The sequence below is a fragment of the Juglans microcarpa x Juglans regia genome, chromosome 1S (assembly GCF_004785595.1).
Source record: "Juglans microcarpa x Juglans regia isolate MS1-56 chromosome 1S, Jm3101_v1.0, whole genome shotgun sequence".
Lineage (NCBI taxonomy): Eukaryota > Viridiplantae > Streptophyta > Magnoliopsida > Fagales > Juglandaceae > Juglans > Juglans microcarpa x Juglans regia.
Genome location: NC_054595.1, coordinates 17,201,249 through 17,210,224, shown reverse-complemented (window position 1 = coordinate 17,210,224; position 8,976 = coordinate 17,201,249).

Below are 8,976 nucleotides of genomic sequence, written 5' to 3'. Positions count from 1 at the left end.
AAGATTCAGTACTGCACTTCATCTCATGGTTTGTTCATTGTATACATACACGAGGAAGCTACAATGTTTGAGTTGGAATATCAGAATATGCATCTCTGGTTCTCTATGGCTGCATAGACTACTAGTTAGATTTTTTTATCAATGATATTGGCTGTTTGCAGTCATTAAACTTCAAGTTCAAGAACATAAAATGTACTGCTTATGCTTTTTCTCTCCTCGATTGTATTTTGGAATTTGATTCTATCTTGTTTATGCAGACCTGCTTGTGGTCAATTGGAAAGATTCCTAAAGACAAAGCCCCTTCAATGTCTGCCCTTACAAAGGTTTTCGATCTCTTACATGGGCAGGGGAATGTTGAAGTTGGTCATGAGTCCAATTTGATGCATCAAGATCAATTTTTGATGTGTTTTGGAGTAAGATAGTTGCTGTTAAGTATTTCAAGGTTTTGGTGTCATTAGGATTTTGAGCAATAACTTCATTTAACACTCAAGTTGATAAGATAGCATTTGGTGGTTAGATAGATTTAGACTAGTAGTTCTGGAAATACATACAATATGTACTGTACGATTGTAAGAAATATTTGTTGAGTATTTTAGATCACGTGGGACGCTACTTTTGAAACTATATGCCATTTGTATCAATGAATGTGACTCCTGATTATATTGCATCCAATTCGAAGTGTTTCGGATGTATGACAGTCCCACCGCCAAACCATCGCCACCATACTCATGGAATTACTCCCAAATTCAGATTTAACAAAGCATCAGTTTGTAATTCATCTCTGGAATTACTCCCACGAGTAATGCTCCTGATTTCTTCCCGTAATCAATTTCCAAAAATTTTCATGCTTTGTTTCTAGTTCAATAAATCATATTACATTTAGCAAAATGGCAAGTATGTAATAGAGCTGAGTTTACAAAGTCAATTGAAACGGCATTTCATATTACATTCTAGCTGCTTGATAATTGACTCAACCTGGACATGTTTTCCAAACTACATAACTACATAAGAGAGCTGAGTTTATGATAGGTCCCAACTCAGAAAAAATGCAAAAGTAAATAAACAAGTATCTATTCGGGTGAGAAAGTACCGCAAGGTTTGAATAACAAATGATTTCTTGGATATTCATTGACGATTGTAGGCTGCTTAAATAAGCAAAAACTCATACAACGTAAACCACGTAAACCGAAATAATAGGACTAACCACAAGACACAAACACACGTAAACAATACAAGAAAAACATAACACAACTACACGAATTAAAAGGAACGTAAATCACGCAACAATTACTACTGAAGATCCATTCGCAACTGAAGACTGACTCATTCGCACGTCTCTCTACTGGACGACGACCTAGTCTTGCCCTCCACTTTCCACGTGCCTTATTGGTTCCATCGACTGCCCACTACGTTGCATGCATGCTGCATGCAACGTTCTTTCACGTATGGTTTCATCCCAAATATCTGGGATTTGACTTATGGGCCCTCCCAGATCGCCGTGGCTTATCAATGCCTCCCCCAACAAGCAGATCCTTGTCCTCAAGGTCCAAACTCGGAAACATTTCCTTCAGCTTGGCTGTTGATTCCCACGTTGCCTCCTCGGCTGGAAGATGTTTCCACTACACCAAGCCTTCTTCAACCAGCTGAGTTCCTTGCTTGACCCATCGGTAATCTAAAATAGTTTGAGGTTCTAAGATGACTACCCCATCGTCGGAGAAGGGTGGTAGCTCAACTTGTTTAGTTTCAGCCATCTCCCCGTTGACTTCCCCGTTAACCTGGTAGCGTTTAAGCAGCGACACATGAAACACCGGGTGAATGCATGCTTCCTTCGGCAGCTGTAATTTGCATGCGACTGGCCCAATTTTCTCGAGAATTTGATAGGGTCCGAAAAAACGGCTAGCGAGTTTTTGGTGTACCCATTTAAAGACCGTTTGCTGACGATATGGATGTAGCTTCAAAAGCACCCAGTCACCGATATTGAACGTAATGTCCCTCCTCTTTTGATCTGCCAACTGCTTCATTCGATTCCGCGATCTTTCTAAATTAACCTTCAATTGTCGTAGCAGTTCATCTCGGCTCATGAGTTGTTGGTCAACTTCGTATACTGGAGAGAGGCCATCCTTGTACGTCGGAATAGAGGGTGGTAACCGTCCATACAGCGCCTGGAAAGGAGTCATCCCAGTCGAAATGTGGTATGTTGTATTATACCAATATTCAACCCAAGGTAAGTAGGAACACCATTTCCGTGGCCACTGATGAACAAAACACCGTAGATATTGTTCGACGCAACAGTTGACGACTTCCGTTTGGCCATCCGTTTGTGGATGGTATAAGGAACTGAGCTGCAGTTTGGTGCCCGACATCCTGAAGAATTCTTGCCAAAAATTGCTGATGAAAACCGGATCCCGATTCCTAACAATAGACTTAGGCATCCCGTAAAGCTTGATAATGCCTTCGACAAATTTTTCTGCCACATTTTTTGTAGTAAAATGATGACTTAAGGTGAGGAAATGTGCAGACTTACTGAATCTGTCGACAACTACCATTATGGTATCCCTTCCTTGTGAGACCGGTAACCTTTCAATAAAATCTAGGGTGATGTCGTCCCATACTTAGCACGGACTGGGTAGTGGCTGAAGGAGTCCGGCTGGAGCCAAGGTCTCTGTTTTAATTTTCTGGCAAACTTCACATCCTTGTACGTAATTCTGCACTGCTCCATGCATCCCCGGCCAGTAAAATTGTTGTCCCAGCTTCTTAAATGTATGTAAGACACCCGAATGACCCCCCACCTTGGTGTCATGCATCTCGTGCAGCAATTTAGCCCGTAAGGCTGTGTCGTTCGGAACAACAATCCTTCCCCTGTAACGTAATAGTCCTTTGCACCATGTATACGAACTTCCAGGTTGTTCTGTGGCCACACGGCTTTTTGACTGGATGTAGGGATCATTTTTTGCAGCTTTTTAAATTTCATCCCACAAGCTAACTTGCGGAAAGAAAATATGTTGAAGGACGAGGCTGCCCTGTTTTCGAGAGAGAGCATCAGCTGCAGAGTTTTCTCGGCCCGGTTTGTATGTAATTTCATAATCGTAACCCAAAAGCTTAGCAACCCATTTTTGCTGCTCCGAGGTTGCTATTCGCTGCTCTAAGAAATATTTGAGGCTACGTTGATCGGTCTGAATATAGAATTTCTGGCCTAGAAGGTAAGGCTGCCAGGTGCGTATGGCTTCGACGATAGCCAACATTTCCTTAGCGTACGTCGACCATGATTTCTTAGCCACTCTGAGAGCTCGGCTCATGTATGCCACTGGCTTGCCACGTTGAGATAGAACTGCTCCGATGCCTTCTCCCTACGCATCCGTTTCAATAGTAAAAGATTCATTAAAGTTTGGCATGGCCAATATAGGAGTGGTCGTCATGGCCCATTTGAGAGCAAGAAAGGCACGTTCAGCTTCCTCGTGCCATCTGAATTGCCCCTTTTTGAGAAGATTGGTGAGAGGTCTAGCTATGATGCCGTAGTTTTTGACGAACTTCCGGTAATAACCTGTCAAGCCTAAAAAACCACGTAGTTCTGAAATGTTAGTGGGTTGGGGCCAGGCTATCATAGCAGCAATTTTATTGTCATCCACTTTCACGCCTTGACTAGTGATTATGTGCCCCAAGTACTCCAGTTCTTGCTGGCCAAATGCACATTTGCTAGATTTTACAAAGAATCGATGTTGCCTCAATATTTCAAAGGTTTGCCTTACATGTAATAAATGGTGATCCCAATCCGGACTATAGATTAGAATATCATCAAAGAAAACTAATATAAATTTTCTAAGATGCTGACGAAAGATGGAGTTCATGATAGCTTGAAATGTTGAAGGCGCGTTACATAAACCGAACGGCATTACTAAGTATTCGTAATGACCATTATGTGTCTGAAAAGCAGTTTTATGGATGTCACTTGGTTTAACTCGTACTTGATGGTAGCCCGCTCGCAGATCGAGTTTGGTGAAATAAGAAGCACCGTAGAGCTCATCCAACATATCATCTACTGTCGGTATCGGAAATCGGTCTTTAATGGTTGCGGCGTTGAGCGCCCGATAATCTGTGCAAAAGCGCCAATTCCCGTCTTTCTTTTTTACTAGCAATACAGGTGATGAGAATGGGCTAGTGCTGGTTTGAACAAGCCCAGATTGCAGCATATCCTGGACCTGCTTTTCGATCTCATTCTTCTGATAATGTGCATACCGATAAGGCCGAACGTTTATTGGTTCGGTTCCTTCCGTAAGGGTGATGCAGTGGTCAACTTCCCTTGGTGGTGGTAAGCATGAGGGCTCTATGAATAGATCAGAAAATTCCTGCAATAATTTTTGCATGCTTGGATGAATATTCATCGGTGGTTCTGCTTGAGCGATCTGGAAGCATAACGCAAACAGCGTTTGACTGGGACGAAATTCCTTGGTTAGCTCCTTGAGTGACGCTGCTTGGATGTCTTGCCCGTCGACACCGATTAATCTCCTGGGTTGGTTTTCTCATAAAAATTCCATGGTCAACTGTTTCTAGTCGCACACCACTGAACCAAGTAACTCAAGCCATTGAATCCCCAGTATTACGTCCAAGCCTGTGAGAGGTAAGGAATAAAGAGTTAAGGAAAACACAGTGCCTTGCAAATTGATTTGTACCTCCTCGAACCTTCCTTGACATCTGAGAGGTTCTCCATTGGCAACCCGAACGGTGAAGGTCTCTGTTGGTACCACCGTTAATCGCAGCAAGTTAGCTAAACGCTCACTAATGAAAATGTGAGTCGATCCGCTGTCAATTAATATAATGACTTCGTGGGCACCGATTCTAGCCGTTACTCGCATGGTCTTGGGCGCTGACCAACCCGTTAATGCATGCAACGTAATCTCTGGTTCGAGATTCTCCTCCTGGTGTCTTCCCGTATTTCTTTCTTCATTGACGTCATCACAGATAACGTTGTTATCGTCCTCGTAGCCCTCCAACATGAGTATCCGGGGCCCCTGACATCTATGACCTGCAGTAAAATGTTCATTACAATTGAAACATAAACCTTGGAGACGTCGTCACTGCATTTCCTCCCAACTCAGTTGTCAAACTGGAGCGACAGGTGCTACCCGATTTGCTGGTGGAAGAGCTGGGGGAGCTAGTAATGGTGGTGCAGGTCGTAAGAACCTCATTTGTCTCATTAGTTGGTCATCTCTCATCCTTGCGAAACGTATAGCATCTTTCAAAGTCTGTGGTTTAAACATACGGATTCCATATGAAATTTCTGTCTTCAAACCACCCATGAAGGTACCCACCAGAGCCTTCTGTGTCCAACCTTTGACCCGGTTGCCTAATTGTTCGAATTCCCGTTGGTAATCACGCAGGGGACCCGTCTGTCGAATTTGGGACAAAGCCTCGTCAAAGTCTTCGCAGCCCGATGGCCCAAAGCGCGCCCATAGTTCCTCTTCAAAATCGATCCATGAAAGAACTCGACCTTCCTCTTGAAAAGTCTTGCAAATCCATTGCCACCACTGGTTGGCTTCTCCTTCCAAATGGTAAGATGCTAAAGAAACCTTTTGGTTGTCGGGAGTGTTTTGGAACTCGAAAAACTGGTTCACACGGTTGAATCACTCTGTCGGATTATCTCCTGAAAATCGAGGAAATTCTAACTTTGCTGTTTTGGAGGATACCACAAGTCGTCCCCCATTGTGACCTTCACGGTATTGAATACCTTGGTTTGGAGATTCTTGGTCGGCAAGGAGCACATCAGAGAGATGGTTAAGAGTCTCTTCAACATGCCGCAGTCGATCCGCCATGCCTAGCTCCATCCGATGTAGCCCCTCTTGAACTTCACCGAGTCCAGCCTCCAGATGTTCAATTCTCTCTTTATTGATTCCCATATTAACCTGGCTCTGAGGCCAATGATAGGTCCCAACTCAGAAAAAATGCGAAAGTAAATAAACAAGTATCTCTTCGGGTGAGAAAGTACTGCAAGGTTTGAATAACAAATGATTTCTTGGATCTTCATTGACGATTGTAGGCTGCTTAAATAAGCAAAACCTCATACAACGTAAACCACGTAAACCGAAATAATAGGACTAACCACAAGACACAAACACACGTAAACAATACAAGAAAAACATAACACAACTACACGAATTAAAAGGAACGTAAATCACGCAACAATAACTACTGAAGATCCATTCGCAACTGAAAACCGACTCATTCGCACGTCTCTCTACTGGACGACGACCCAGTCTTGCCCTCCACTTTCCACGTGCCTTATTGGTTCCGTCGACTGCCCACTACGTTGCATGCATGCTGCATGCAACGTTCTTTCACGTATGGTTTCATCCCAAATATCTGGGATTTGGCTTATGGGCCCTCCCAGATCGCCGTGGCTTATCAGTTTACAAAGTCAATTGAAGTGCAAAAGCTATTTTAATTACACAGGTTGCTTCCTCAAAATATGATTTACATACATGGGTTTTCATCAAACCATGTGCACAACCTGTTTCCATTCAAAACTCGTCTAATCCATTTTCACCTCCTTCTTACATGGAATTTATCCGAACTAAGCAAACAATATTACAAAGGTCACCACCCAGTACAAACTCAATAAATTTCGCTTTTGAATTTTCAGATTCTTTGCTATTTCTCTCACTTTATCTTCCATTTTCCGAACGTTATACTCACGTTGTAATACATCATCCTACATCTTTGAAGTCTTGTTCTCTCTTTTGAAAAAGTTCTCCTCTAGCAACTAAAGTATATCCGCACATACGAAGAATTCACACCGTGCATCTCTCTGCACATAGTACGAACGCAAGAATTAACATTCTTTCTACACCCCGCAAGCAAAGAATCGATATGCAAAATATAACAAATATAAAGTTATTTACCGTATTATACTTTGAGCAGGCAAAATTATCTCCTTCTAGGATTTTTCTTAGTGTGGGACGTCTTGATTGGTGTTTTCAAACCACACCACCAAGTTGGTAATTCTATCACAAAATCAACTAAAGATGATGATTGGGATGATGCCATGCGTGATTATGCAAAACCAAAGACAAATTCAAACTAAGCGAAGATAATCAATGTGTATTGTGTGTATAGAAACAAAATCAGAAACATCAAAATCAGGATGCCTTGTTTTCGCTTAAACAGCCCCGATGGTTTGTTTTACTAAAAGTCAAGATTATGTAACAGATGTATTTCCAGTTTGTTGGGAGCAATAAGAAAACCAACCAGCAATCTATTACAGAAACTAATTAGGTACTAATAATTAGTACAGACATTTTTTTTTTTATAAGTCCAATCATGGGTTTTAAAGAAAAATGTAATACAACCACATTGGAGCATATCATGAACTATTTTGATAAGTATTGACATCCATTTACAAAAAAAAAAAAAAAAATGTTTTATGAGGAAGATGCAAAACCCAAAAATATTTACATAACTCATCTATGCACTGCTTGAAAAACAATTAGCCCATAAATTATGACAGTTAGGCAATACATAAATGAATTAGGAAATAAAAATGTACAGTCTGAGGAAATTGTCGATAAGCCCAGTCACTAAACTACTTAAGTGATTCAATATTAATTGCCAGGTTGAAGTGTTTACCCATATAGTTACCATAAAGAAGATAAATATTAAAAGGACATCATATAGGTACAGTATCATAATCAGCAATGCAGCAGTAATTAGAAAATTCACGAAATTCACATACTCGTGGCTATAAATGAGAAGAGAAGATGAATTGAACATGAGAACTTACACTGTAAATACCACATAATTTGAGTTTAAACTACCTCTCAACAAATCTCGCTTCCTACCATTTTGAAGAAATTCAGCGAACTATTCAAGAACTAGAAGGATCTATCTCAGCAAAAAACTACTAAGAAGAAAAGCAATTTCCATGGAATCTGGTTTCAAATTTACAAAGGTAATAGATATCTGTACATCAAACAACAAACAAAATCACAAACTTTATATATCTACACGAACCTCTTTTACAAAGGGAAGAGAGTATCAGAGTGTGGGAGAGAGAGGGAAGCAGAGACTTACAACCTTTCATCAAGAAGTTTCTAGAATCAAATTGAATAAAAGAGGTCAATAAATTAGCATACCTTGGGGAAATTCGAAATCTGCGTAGTGAAAACTGACCAAGCTGAAGTTAGGGTTTCAAAATTTGAAAAAAAATTACAGAGACATTCAAAATGTAAAACCAATAAATAAGTGGGAAGAAATCACAGAGAAGAGGACAGGACTTCATATAAAACCAAGAAATCACAGAGAAGAAATCACGGCAAACCAAGAAATCATGGAGACGACATGCTCGGGGTCGGGGGTTTGGACTAGAAGCCTCTTTGTTTGGGAACTTCGTCTTCTATTGGGCTGAGGTCGAATGTTGGGGTTGGGGGCTTGGACTAGAGCAGCCTATGTGCTTGGGGTCGGGGTGAGGTTGAAGACGAAGCCTTGAGGTGGGAAACTGAGGGTTGAGCCTTGAGGCGAGATGGGGTTTGAACTCTGAAGACGAAGGCGCCTGGATTTTGCACGGGAAAGGAAAAAATTTTAGAAGGAATTTCGAATGAGAGAGAAACCCTGTGATGGGGGAGAGCGCGAATGGGTGCCACGTCAGGTGTGCAAATAGTTGATGCCGCACAGGGGCGGATGTGAAGATTTTTCCTCATATTAATCACATCTTATCATTATAATTATTTTAAATTTTTATACAAAAAATATAACAAACAATTTAATTTTTTCAAATTTTAATTTAACTTTTTCAAATTTTAAAACAATATTAATATTAAAAAATAATATTCTAATAATACTTTTTTAAATTTTCATTTTTCATTTAAAATCATATCATCTCTAGATCTAAACCAATCTTATTGTGTGTGTGTGTTTTAAGTGCAGTGTTGTGTGCGTGTGTTTTCAGTAAGTTTAAATAAAATGTAATATGCACCGTTTGGGAATTAA